General features: G+C 44.9%; 1 protein-coding gene across 1 annotated transcript in view; it reads right to left on the bottom strand.

Moving 5' to 3' along the window:
* The window catches only part of kcnab2b (potassium voltage-gated channel, shaker-related subfamily, beta member 2 b), a 114,463-nt gene extending 100,674 nt beyond the window's left edge, over positions 1-13,789 (bottom strand). Inside the window, exon 1 of the mRNA XM_036532562.1 lies at positions 13,680-13,789. The gene's annotated coding sequence lies outside the window, so the exon portion shown is untranslated. The remainder of the gene's footprint in view (positions 1-13,679) is intronic.
* Positions 13,790-13,993: the final 204 nt, after the last annotated feature.

Raw genomic sequence — 13,993 nt, forward strand, 5'->3', positions numbered from 1 at the left:
ATTACGGCTAGAGATCCCCCTGAGGTTTCTAGGACAGTGAAACATTGCAGCTAAAGATCCCGTAAAATCTCTAGGACAGTAAAACATTGTGACCAAAGATCTCCTGAGATCTCTAGAACAGCACAATGTTGCAGCTAACAATCCGGGAGATCTGTAGGACAGGACACCACTGCGGCTAATGACCGAGTGAGATCCTTAGGACAGCACAACGTTGTGGCTAACCATCCTGTGACATCTTCAGGACAGCTCAGATGACACAGTGCTGATCTGCTGGCAATAATGACATGCCTTCCACAAGCTGTGCCTTGAAACTGGATTACAGCTGGAGTCTCCACTGTAAACAGTGGGACTTTGAGCAAAGGGAGAGGAAAAAAAAAACAGGAAAAATAAATCATATTAATAGTAGCAATAATAACAGCATGGAGAGAGCTCTCTCTCTCTCTGCTATGCCGTGTCTCATTTCCCAGGAGAGCTGCCGCGGGCGACAGAGTTAGCAGCAGCGTGTTCAGCGGCAGGATGTTGAAATTAACAAAAGGTGACAGTCACACCTGAAGTCCCGGTTTATTAATATCCAAGGACGAGATGCACCTGACTGCCTCAGCGCCTGTTGCAGGCTGTGCGTGTGTGTGTGTGTGTGTGTGTGTGTGTGTGTGTGTGCTGGGATTGCCACTGAATGAAACTCCCCTTCATTTCCCTCTCTTGCTGCATTAAGATCATCTGAAGGAATTGTGGTGCTGAACGGACAGCTCCTGGTATCAGCTATTATTTCTGTCACAACGGCTCTTCCTGATAGGAGTATGTCTGTAGAAAAAATATATGCCAAAAAAGTATAACATCACCTTTTCCAGCTTATCCATTATTATTACCAGTCCAACTCCCACAACCTTACCCTGTGATTTAAAATGCATGTGTATTTGAATGTAAATAAACACAATATTTTCTCCATAAGTGGGAGGGAAGTTTTTACACACTCTAAACACAAAAAAGATGATAATGAGGATAGGGGTTATTTTGTGTGTTGTTAGACTGCAGCACCAAACAGCAGCAGGTTGGCATAGTGGTCAGGAGCAGAGTTAGTAACCAGAGGGTTAATGGTTTGATTCCCTGCTGGGGCACTGCTGTTATACCCTTGGGCAAGGTACCTAAACCACAGGTACCTCAGTAAATATCCAGCTGTATAGATGGATAACATGTAAGAATTGTAACCTGTGTAAATCATTCTGGATAAGACAGTAATGTAAATGTAACGTTATGTGTTTATACAGCATTTTGCACTGCAGCAACCACTGATCCAATAACAAAATTTCAATTTCTCAGAATAATCTTGCTAAGGACCAATGCAAAAAACAATAATTTATACAGATGAGCCAGCCCAAGAGAGTTCCAGCTCTCCAAAATAATGTATGGCACATATTACCGGGGACTTTAATATCTCTCAGAACAGCCAACAGCTCTGAAGATGAGCCGTAATGCAGCTTCGCGTTCTGGGTTATTTATGAGGCGAGCGCACCCGCAATTTAACATTGTCCTTTTACGAGGTGAAAGCTTTTCATCTGATCAATTAAACACAGCTGTTTTCGCACGGCGGAGGCCCAGAGGTGCAGTGACAGATTCCCGCCGTTTGGCGAAGGCGGGTGATGCGGTTGGACAGAGGGCATCCATCACCACCGCAGGCGGGAGGGGGCGCCGTGGGCAGGGATGGGGCGGCAGGCTCAGGGTACACCCCGCGCGGCGGAGCGGCGGTTCCCGCAGTGAGGAAATCTGGTGCGAGTCTGTTCGGCGGGGCTGGCAACGCGCTCCCCGCTGGGGTGAGAAACTCCGCTGTTTATGCAGCAGGTGCTCCGCTGATGTGGGGGACTCCTTCCAAACACACCCCAGGACGGCCACGGCTCTGCACTGCAGCCAAGCCACAGGTCCCTGCTGCCCATCTGAGCTGCCCCCGTTCCCAGACCCAGACACAATCATTTATTTAGACACAAATCAGCTGAGGACGGGTGGTTTAATTATCCATTCAAATGGGCACTTCAGCTAGTGTGTGGCTTTCAAGGAGGTTACCCAAAATGCAATTTTTGCAGTGCTTATGACTGTATTTGGTGGAAGAAAACAGAAACAAGGTCAACACTGACTCTGAACCAATGAGATCGACCTAACTTTTAAAACCTAAAATTTTAACAGTAATTCACACTGAATTGCAATGTTTTGCAATTTTTTATAAAAGCAGGAAAAATAAGAGACTTAAGATTTAGCCTTTGTCTTGAGCAAGTCTGTTTACAGTGATTATGTATCCTATACATATATGATCTGTAGGGGAATACTGAACCCAAAGTCAGCCACTGGCATTTCCTGTGCTTTATGTAATTACATCAGGAGAATACAATGCTCATCTCAGTTTCCCTGCTGATTGCATTAGAGCACGCCTCAGTGTCGAGCTGTAGGCGGGAGACTCCCGTATTTCGACAGCTGCAGTGTTGCGCACCGATGTGTCCCCCGTCTCCTCGGCTGCGCTGGATCCCCGTCCCGGCATCTGCTGCCTCCGCTCTGATCCATGGCCTCCGCTCCAATGCGCGGCCTCCGCTCCGATCCGCGGCCTCCGCTCCGATCCGCGGCCTCCGCTCCGATCCGCGGCCTCCGCTCCAATCCTGCCGGGTCCGTCCGGGCGGAGAGCGCACGTCTGTCACACGCCAAGCGACGCGCTCACATGTCTCGCGTCACAACGAGACGGCGGCGCTCTCATGTAACTTCATCACGCGGTTAAAACCCAGGTTACCGAGCTGCTCCTTTGCCAGCGCCAGCCCTGTTACCCGATGAGCTCACTCTATCCGGCAGCGCTTGCTACGGGAAGCAGAATCGTCCAAACATGAACATGTGTGGGGCTTAATGAGATAACGAGCCCTGAACAGCGCTCCCCAGGCTGTATCTGTGAGGCGCGTTTGACATGATCATGCCGGGAAACACAGACTAAATGACAGGCCATCAGGCCACGAGGACAATTTAACACAACGCATGCAGAGTGCATGAGCAGTCCCCTTCATCTGACGTTTATTAACCCCTCACACTCCAGACACCTAACGAAAGAAAACAAACATGCCGCATAGCAGGCAACAACCACAGTTTAACGTTCTTCAGATATTGTCAGTTGTGTATGTTGATATTGGATGAAACAGTTGGTGCTGGAGGCAGTGGAGTGCAGCTGTAAGGGAAGAGGATTTGTAAGCAGAGGGGCATACTCTGATTCCCAGGTGGGGCAAGGAATCTAACCTGAACCGCTTCAGTAAATAGCCAGCTATAGGGATGTATGATGTGTCATGTGTAGGCTGCAAATCACTCTGGATATCTGAGCCTAGTAGGCAAATAAATCATAACGAAGCATGAAACACCGAGATAGCTGTGTATTCCTTCAACCGTTTAAACCCCAACGTTTTTCTCCTACATCTTTCTTTAGCTTGTATTACACCCATCATACATGAATAAGCTAAACGTTACTATCATCAAATGAGAGAGCAGGATTGTACTGTATATTAACAGCTTTTATTGTTTTGAAACAGTATAAAACAAGAAAAAAATGGAAGCTGTTGAAAACAATGGCATAGTCACAAAAATACCACTGTCTTGAACTGGCAAAGTCCATAAAAATCCCCAATGTATTCACAGCGTAGCAAGGCCATTAAGGGTGTATTTGATTGCTCGAGCTGGAGTGTCTCAGTGGGCCACATTCAAACATTAACCCCACTGAGTGGAGCCAGGGCTGTCAAAACTCTTGACCTATGATGGAGGGTGGTGTGGGGGGGGAGGGGTGCCAGCCTCAGTGGCACCAGCTCATGGCAGACACTCAACCCTACCCTGCCTTGCACCCCCGCCAGCTGTGCTCTTAAAAACACCCCATCAATTACAACCTCTCCCCCTTCCACCCCGAGCCCACGCAGGCTGGTCACACACACCGGGGAGGAAGGCTTTCTGTCATTGATAAGCTGTTGCAAGTGGTTTGATCTCACAAGACTTCTGCACAGACCTCACACTAGAACTCTGCAAGGTCAACCTCATGAAACGCTGCACAGATTTACCTGATGTTTTTGGAACTGACAGCTCTCACTGCTTAATGGGTTCTCACAATCGAGACAAAGATACAGAAGGTAGGCATATTAGCCATTTGCTTCACAGACGCACTTACCCTGCAACTTACACTGCTGACATGTTATGCATTAATAAAGCAGAATATTTAGCTAATGCAGCATTATGGCGACGTACCTCGCTCAAGTGCACAGCAGCACTGCACCACCAGGGATTCAAACAGGCAACCATTTGGCGACAAGCCAAAAGGCTACCCAGTCCCCCAACCATTTCTCCACACTGATGCCCCACACTGCTATTAAATGGGTACCTGAACAATTCCCAGAATCACAAAGTATATTATGAAAAGGAGTAGGCCTAAAAGCTCAGATGTTGGCTGACTAAGCAGAACAGAAAAATTGAGCAGCTGTATGAGAACTATGTATTCAGTGTGAGTTCAGCGTAAGGAGAATTGGCCATATCTGACAGCCACGAAAACACTCGCTGCCTTTGTTTTACATAATGTAAAATTCATTATGAAATCACAGAAGTAGTTCCTATATCAAAGGTTCCTATATTTATACCTGATATCTCTGCCAAGACCCTATTTATAGATGGATGAAAATAAATTTAAAGGGAGATAGCAGAGGCTACAATTCTGTGTTCCAAAACAGGGAGAAGGCCATAGCCCCCAACGCACTGATTCACGATGCATCGGTGATTCCTCACGTGCCACACAGGAATCGTAACAACGCATTCTTATTTTTCACAAAAGGGCTCTTGTTCGGCATCGCCGCCATTGAGCATTTCACACAGACGAGTGCATCCAACAGGACAGACACGGCAGCGTAACCGTAGCCCGCAGTCACAAACATGAGACCCGGCCAGGCCTGTCGCACGTCACGCACGTCAGATCGCACAACCATTAGCATCGTCAGGTCACCGTTCGTCTCAAAATGCCAAGCAGGCGCGTCAGACCCCCACTTCGCTCACCTGTCAGGAGCCGAGACCGCTTGGTCACCCCCAGCAGGGATAACGCGCACAGCCTCGAACACGCCTGACCTATCACATTCACTGGAACCTACAAATGTGTGAGTGTCTGTGCTCTGCAGTAAACTTGCTTTCTCCTGCCATTCTACAAGCCATTCATAATGCTGGAGAAATGGTGAAATGCTGCCAGATAAAACAACTAGAGAGAGAGAGATGCGCTTTGGGAATAAGAAGAAAAAGGCATGAAATAACAAGAATGATTTAATAAAACAAAATGTGCATACAGGACAAAACAGGCAGTATATTTGCTTGGAAAAATATGCAGTTTTGAGAAAATTAAATAAATCATCTGCGATTTTACCACCAAGCATCTGAATAGTGCAGCGTTTTCATGGTAGCCTATCTGAGATAATCAATTATGCAGTGTCTCTCTTGATACATAGCATCATACACTGTAATACAGTCTAATGTTCTGTGCTCATGAATCCATTTCTAAACAACCCCAAAGGGTAGCTGTAACTGGATGTCAGTACAATTTGTAAGAATTAGGGTGTATAATTTAACCAGAATGTTGGCCTGGCACAACATACCATAAAAGATTTGCTGTACAGTACCATTTACAGCAACTGCAAAACATGGAGGATGACAGTAGAAGAAAACTGTTCTAAAGTTTTGCTAAAAGCTGGTACACACTGTGCTCTCTCTACTTGAAACATTCCACCTATTTTTGTATGTTTTCTTGAAAAGCATCTATGAATAGGACTGAATGAAACAGAATTGTTATATCCTGTAAAGTGCCCCGATAAATGTCACACAACTCAGTAAAACAGAAAGCCTCTGGACTTAAGCCCCTGGAATTACTACAGCATGGGTGCAGTATTACACCCTAAAAGCTCAGGGACATTAGCTATACATTCAGTAGAGTGAGCGAGCTGCAGGCCTCATACCTGATACTCTGAAGAGGTCTGTGAAAAATCACACTGGCCTCTGACTAACACCTGCTCCCCACAACATTAAAGCACTATAATCAAATGGCCCTCCAGGGGGCATACTGTGATACAATGACAAGGATTGTAACCCTATACACTGAGTGGCACAAGTCAAGGGGTAAAAGGGATAGTGTTCAGGTCTGGGGTAAAACTAACACCTATTTGAGAGGTATGGCGCAACATAAAGACAAAGCATCAGCTCTTGATGACTTTTTGGGTGTCATAATACTCAGGATTAGCTGCACCAGACACAAAGGTAGGGGTCGACCGATATGGATTTTCCAGGGCCGATACTGATGCCGATTATTAGTAATCAAGGAGACCGATAACCGATATTTGGAACCGATATACATTTGCAGTAAAAATGAAAATCTTGGTGTCAAAATTTAGAATAACACAAACAAAACAGCTCCCCGAAGTTTTATAAAGTAGGCTAAATAAAGTAAAAATAAATAAAACTAGTAAATCTTAAATTTGTACTGAAATTTGAGTCTCAATTAGTAGTCCCAACTCAGCAGCACCAGACTGTGGTGCAGAAAGCAGAGTTGCTCAGCGTGCTTAGCCAGTCAGCTGGCTAAATTATGGATCAACAAATGAACTTGTTGACTTTCGCTATCGCATTCAAGTTAGCTCAACTAGACTCAACATTAGCTTACCTTATTATGACCATCGGCTACCTATAACATGTAAAAACACCAACTCATACAGGCTCATGTTACTCATGTTACGCTTACAATATGGTAGCTAAAATAAGTTCCAGTCGCACTGGCACCACCGTTACTCAAAGATATAGCTATCCCTACATAAATGAACTCTTATCTCGTTATAGTTAACTGTGCATCACTGCAGCAAAGTGCATTATTCGGGCATTTTCAGTGTAACTGCGAAACTGGGCATGCCTGTCATCATAGAAATAGATCATAAGATCGCGGCGTTTTTGCAACTTCAGCACAGAGGATTGTGATGTTCATTGCAACTTCGGCAATATCTGCTGCCTTGCCTTCGAAACGCAGCTCCGCTCGCTCACCGGAGCTGCTCCAGTCTGCAAATGCATTCCTCTGTGCCCGTCTGGGGCACAGTAGCCTTCAGTGTTGATAGGCTATTACTCGTGACGTGTAACCAATCAGATAGTGCTGTGGGCGGGACATTGCTCAAGACCACAGAGTGGTGACTACAGACAGAGAGAGGCAGCTGCATCACAGCCAAAGTAGCGCATTTTGAAATTATTTTATCGGCAATCGGATAAAAAAAATAATGATTCCGATAATCGTAAAAATGCTGAATATCGGATCCGATAATTGGCCAGGCTGATAATTGGTCGACCCCTACACAAAGGCTACAAGAAACAGGCCAACGGAGACTGCAAACACTGACATGTAACAGTGACAATGTTACGCCAAGGATATAGAGCCCCATGCAATGGCAATAATTACCTCAATAATGTATTTGAATCAAGTCAATACTGTGACGAGCTTTCACCCTAACTGCTATGGCCCTCTTAAAATGAAGCAAGGAAAACTTTTTTTTTCTACAAGTCATTTTAAGCTTGGTTACCATTAAGAAAAGTTATGCTTATGTCGTTTCCATGGTTTCCTATAGAGTCACTTCTGCATCTCTCCTGTTTCATCACGAGCCATAGCATGAGAACTGCTGACAGTAAAGTGCGTCTCAAATGTGCTTCCATAAACACCCTTCCCTTCCTCCTCAAGAATGTACATGTGTGATGGCACGTGAAATATGGACTTGCTTGCTCCCTTCCACTGCTCACTTGTGGAGTGGGGAACAGCCACTGCATCACAGAGGTTAGAACCTGTTAGCTATCAGCATGTGCAGGGTCAGTTTTGTATTGGTTGGTCCTATGGAGGAGGACTGCAGGGCTCATTCATCCTGCTCCATCACCATTCCCTACACACTCACTGTGACAGACACAAATCTGCAGATACAGGAGATAAAGAACTGCACATAATACTGGACACTGCTCCTCATGGGGCAGAATTCAGGTGTATAGCATTAGCCAGAAGTGGTACCTCCCTAGTATGAAGGAGGCAGTCAATCAAAGGTGCATCTTCACTGGCAGCCACATTCAGCGTGTATTTAAGACCAGTGTAAGGAACATAATTTGTAACCTGACAGACCAGTCACACTGCTACAGCCTTTATGCTAGAGTGCTCTCAGAATTTTAAAAGGATACTCACAACCAGGCAAGCTAAACCTGTCTTTGAGAAAGTCTGGGAATCACATCATTCGTGATGACAATCATCCGAGATGAAATGTGGTAACCCATAAACTCTGCTTCTGTAAGAGGATCACAGAGACTTGAAGAAAAAAAAAAGTACTTGGCTGATGTAAAGCTGCTAAGTATTAGCAAGATGCATAGCTGTGGACTTTAACTGATCTGCCTCATCTTGTGCCATCTCCATGGCAACTATTATGTCAATATGTTGAATTAGCAATCAACGATCTCAACGAGACGGGCATTCAACCTATGTTACAACTATTCCATCATAGCAGTTGATGGAATAGTCTCTTTTGTTTTAGATCAGCATTCATTTGAGGTACTGCCATGGAAGCAGAAATTATAGGCCTACTGTCTTATACTGTAGGTTTTATGTCCTTCACTCTGAGGTATGGGTGGATCAGTTTCATTTGGTGAGACATGAACACAATGACACTTTCAGGTGATATATTAACACCCGGCTTGCACATGCATTGTCCAACAAACCTAAAAATACAGGTAACTATGCAATTAATTCTGACCACAACATTAAGTCAGCGCTCAGACAGAATGCCGACATCATTCAGTCTCTGGTGAGCTGACCTTCAGAACAAGGACACATGAGGCATGATGGACAGCAGAAATCTGTGCGGGATGGCAGACACTGCATCAATCTTAAGACACCGCTGTCTAACTCCCAAAAACTGGCCAGGGCCGTTCGCCTGCCTGGGGGACTGTAAGACGTGGAGGAGCATGAGCCATACTTCATTCCATTCTCATTCACTGGCCTTAAAAGAGACGGAGAGCAAGGGCCGCAGGGGAGCCGATGTAAGTTATCAACTCCAGAAATAACCCTTGATGCATTTTGTTTGCCGTAACACTAGATGATCACTTGTGCTGTGTGGACAGTTAAATCCAATGCAAGCCATCAGTACCCTCCCTCATAAAAATCCAATTGAGAGTATTTATCTATTTACAGAAGCTTCTATCTGGAGTGACCTTCCAGGTATCATGGCAAGACAGACTAAGATTCATATAAAAAGAGATACAAGACCAAAACATAGGCCACAGAACACAAGAACACTCAAAAACAAATTATCAGTGAGATGCAACAGAAGTCAACAACTGGTAGGTATGTGCAAGTTACTGTGGCACTATGAAGGGGTCTGGACCCACCAATTCTGAGGACTTTGTAAAGGAGCAAAGGACACAGCTACTCCTGTTATTTTCACGCTTGTTGTAGCAATCAGCAACACCCACAGCAAAAGCATCTGTCTTGCATGCTCAGAGGCTACCGGACAAGCTAGCTCAAAAAAACATGTTAAAAAGTTTACACTGCAGGCTACAATGAATATAAAAAGAGCCTCCAGGAAACTCTACAAACTAGCTGACAAGTGACTGGCAAACCACAAAACCAGAGACTGTATTGGTTAATTCTATTTCTGGTCAGACGAGAGAAACTGAAACCCATTCGTCACAGATGCAGAGACGTTCAGGTCACACTGATTCAAACCTACCAGGTACAAAACCTCAATTCCAAATCATTCCAAATCTGTAATGAAGGCAGGATGGACCAGTGTATGCTGACTAGCATAATGTGCATGTAACCTCTGAGGGAATGAATGTAAGAGCTCAATAAGGCAGTCTTTGCGCTCTCTCATTCAGCACGGCACTGACGAGGGACACACAGGAAAGACAAAGCCTTACAGTGTCAGTTCAGTGCTGTGCACTCAGCTCTAAGGGAAGCACTGACACAATGAATAACCTCGTAACAGTCAACGAACATCAGATCAGAAGCACACGAGCCAACTGAGAAAGGCCTGACAAGGAGCGCTGGCTGTCTAAAGCCGCCCTCATCACAGCAGGACAAACCCAAAGCGTATGCATTCACTCAGCGCAATGAGGAAGCCATGTGGTGAACACGCGGACCTTCACTGACATTATGAGGAGGCAGATTCAAAACGAAACAGCAGGGAGTGTGTATGTACAAGCCAAACAGCAGGCCCAGTAAAGGTGTGTAACTGGTTCTTTCATCAAACAACAGGACATGGCAAAATCACAGGGGTGCTTGTGAAATGCAAGAACGTAAAGCTAAACAATGTGAACTCTAACAGAGATGGACATTTGTCTAACGGTATTTCTGTCTGACAATAGATAATTCAGATAAAATAATACAAATGACAGCCAGACATGCAAATTTATAGTTGGCTGATGGTTTAATTTAAATGACCTTGATATGTTTTGATGGCTGTTCTTTGTAGGAGCTCATCAGCTCAATAACAATGAATACTGTCTGTAACATAAAGACAGATATCTTGTGTTTCCCTGTATTCATACCATCATTTCCCAGCTGTGGTATCAGATGGCTTGTGGAATAGTGCAGTGTTCAAATCCAAGCACACGACGGCCTGTCCCTGTCCTTGCTGCTGCAGCGCACGTGATCGGATTGAGAGATACGGCCAAGAATCCCATAATTGCATAATTTAACCAATTACTCAGTCTTCGCAAAGCCATTTGTTATCCCGCCCCACTGCACAGCAAACCTGCCCATGGCTGTGTACAGGATTCCTACTCATGCAGAAGAGCATTTCTTTAGCATGTACATGCAACAGCGGGAATGTAAAATGTTCAAGGAAAAAAACAATTAAGGGCACTGAGAGGACATGGACCTTTATTTATCTTATTTTGTAGACTGAAGACTGAATGTTGCGTTCTGGTGAGTTTAAGAAGGCGAATGTAAAAGTGTTTCATCAGTATGGTTGACAAGATCACCCTACAGATGGTAATGTCTTAACAAGCTCTCACAGGAACTGAAACGGAATCTGTGAAAACCAAAAGCGTTTTTAAAAAGGCCAAAGAAGAGACATGATGACAGCATACAGACATACACTTCCAAACACGCTGGCTTTTTCATTCAGTGCAAAGCACAGTAATGTCATGAACCAGATTCTGTGCATGTGTGTGTGTTCAATCTACACTGGGTGCTACAAAAAATACATCTTGGGGATAATAAGGACCTACGACCCATGCTCATACTCTCTCTTTACTGGGCATCATACATATCAGGTCATTTTCTACGGCCAAGCTTGAGTGTACAAACGTACCAAAGCCACAACTGCAAATCCACAGATAAGCCACATGCAAACACTGTAGTGCCCTGTAGTTCAGTTGACCCTTAACTGTCTTTGTCTCTGGTTCTGTTTGCTGCTTAGTTATGGATGAGTAAGACAGTTTCTATTTCAGGCAGCAGTTTGCAGCACTTTGCAACGCTCCTGTGGAACAGTGCAGAGGCCAGGCGCTAGAGGAGGAAGCGAGCACTGACAGCAGCTTGCATGAGTGTGCAGTCTGAGGTGGGGCAAACACTTCAACTATTAGTCATGCTTTCCTTTTTCTCAAAGGCTTGCAGGCACATATACATGCTTTCTGAGCAAACCTCAAGGCCACTGCCACATATAATCCAGATCGCAGGAGAAACAAGTGAAATCTGCATGTGATGTGGAAGCAAAGCTGCCAATGAATAGGGGTACATCACGCCTACTGCAAAGCTTGCTACATTATCTCTACGATCCAGTGTGTGCTTCGCCGGAAGCCCTTTGCTCTTGGTGTGCATTAGGTTTGTTCCCTCCAGGTTACGGTCACATCTTTCAGCATATGCCAGGGAATGCAACATTCTGTCCTATGATGGCAAACCCCACAAAGAGAATGACATATGAAATATTTTCGAATAGGTTTTGTTCTCTTAAGTCTTCCCCTGGCTTATTTCTTGACACTTTACACATAATCAACACAAGAATGTATCTGAGTTGTTAAGATATATTTTTTAGAAGTGGCCTTCCATATCAACTTTTTAGGATGTTATATAGGGCAGGAAATTGACAAATAAACAAAATGGACCAAACAGCACCTAAGGCATACAGCTTCAAAGCTGAGCACACCAAGATCTGAACAATTAGCTTTAAAGTGCAGCTTCAGACTTTCAGCTGGTCACGTTTCTTCTATGCAGAGGAGGCGAAATTTCACCCGCATTGCTGCGTACAAGCGTCAAAGTACATTACAGCAAAACCCTGCCAGGTCTTCACAATCTCCTCATTCCATACAGTCTAGCGTTACACTCATATTGTCCCGAAATATGTCAGTCATGTCACAGTTCCATCAATTTTCCTTGTTTCAGGATCTTCACCTAAAATGCACCTGCAAATCACGCCAGAAATTATCGGCTTAATTTTCTGCTTCTAGATTTCACTGATTTTGTGAGCGGGAGCTGTCTTTTAAGGGAATCTTTAAGCAGTTACGCTTAATGTGACGAACTCGATAACCGTGAACTGGTTCTTTAATATTTACATAGATAAATCATAAATATATCTCTACTTATACGTGCTATTAATTACATTTTCCCAAAGCATCCAGTTACATTAGTGGACTCTTGAAATCAGAGTATAAATCAATGGACGTCTAAGGACGCTGCAGGTATGCCACACCTAGCGCATCGCAGACGGCTTCAGCCCGCCGTCCTTCGCGATGGACAGCGCCGACAACTCCACTGCAGCACAGAACAGCCATACGCCGCTTCTTCCGACAGACGGGCAGACGTGCGCCATACTAATGATGGAGATCTCCAGCTGCACTTTCAGCTGTTTAGCTCGCTAGTCAGCTACATTACATGTCCAGTGAGCACAAAACTGTCAAAATACATTACAATGAAAGCAATTTCACATCGCAAGATGCGCCGGTGGTCTTACTTTATTATTGCTAACGTTACCTTATGTAGCTTGTTGGCTAGCTGGCTGGCTGGCTATAGCACCGACCGAGTGAAACGGCAAATCAATGCAAGCTGATAGCTCGCTAGCTAACAAGCTAACGCTACCCCCTTTTCAAACGTCAGTGTTAAAAGCCGAAAGCGTAACAATGTTTTTATTGTATCAATAAGCACGAAGTGCTAATGCTGTTTACTTCCTTTCTGAAACGAGCCCATACTTGAAGTGGCTAACTTCGCTAACGTTAGTCTAGCTAGTCTGTGTTTCTGAGGCGGCTGACTACGGTAACTACATTTTGGGTAACCGCACTACTCCTCCGTGAGCCTGCCACTACACTCCACAACAGCCAGCGTTAGCTAAGTAGCGTTAGCTAACTAGCTGACGGTAGATAATTAAACGATTAATTGTGTATTTGTAGTTCATTTAAGAAGTATGCTTGTCTGTGCCGCAAATGCGACACATCTGCAGTTCGATGTTTTAAAATGTAACATCGGGTAGCCAGACTAGCCAGCTAGCCTCAAAAAAAACTGCAGCATTGCTTAACTACTTATACAGCCGACTAGCTTGTTAAAGGTTGTCACTCGTTCAAAAAAGTCAATGAGGTCTCAGGTCACGCCAGCGAGTGTTTAGCTGATAACCTGTATGACAGAAACGATTCTTTGAATATGACAGCGCTCCGCTTACCTTTGATGAACGTAAACGGTAAATCCCGGACAGTTTTCAGTGGTAACCCAGCAACGGAATTCCCAATCCTGGTCACGCCAGCTCCTTTCTTGTTTTTACCGCTTTGACATCCCCACCACGCGCTGTCGCAGACCCCCGCCCGCTGCCCGCTTACGCGCTGTCATTGGGTGATACTTGCACTAAAACGCCAGTATTACGATGTTCTTATTGGGCAATACCGCTGTCAATCTCGGGGAGCCCTTGTGGCAGGTTTGATTTAACGTCGCCACAAATGTCGATTGCTGCAATAGGTCAAAACCGCCGTCGGTTTCGAA

This window comes from Megalops cyprinoides, chromosome 7 (assembly GCF_013368585.1).
Source record: "Megalops cyprinoides isolate fMegCyp1 chromosome 7, fMegCyp1.pri, whole genome shotgun sequence".
Taxonomy (NCBI): domain Eukaryota; kingdom Metazoa; phylum Chordata; class Actinopteri; order Elopiformes; family Megalopidae; genus Megalops; species Megalops cyprinoides.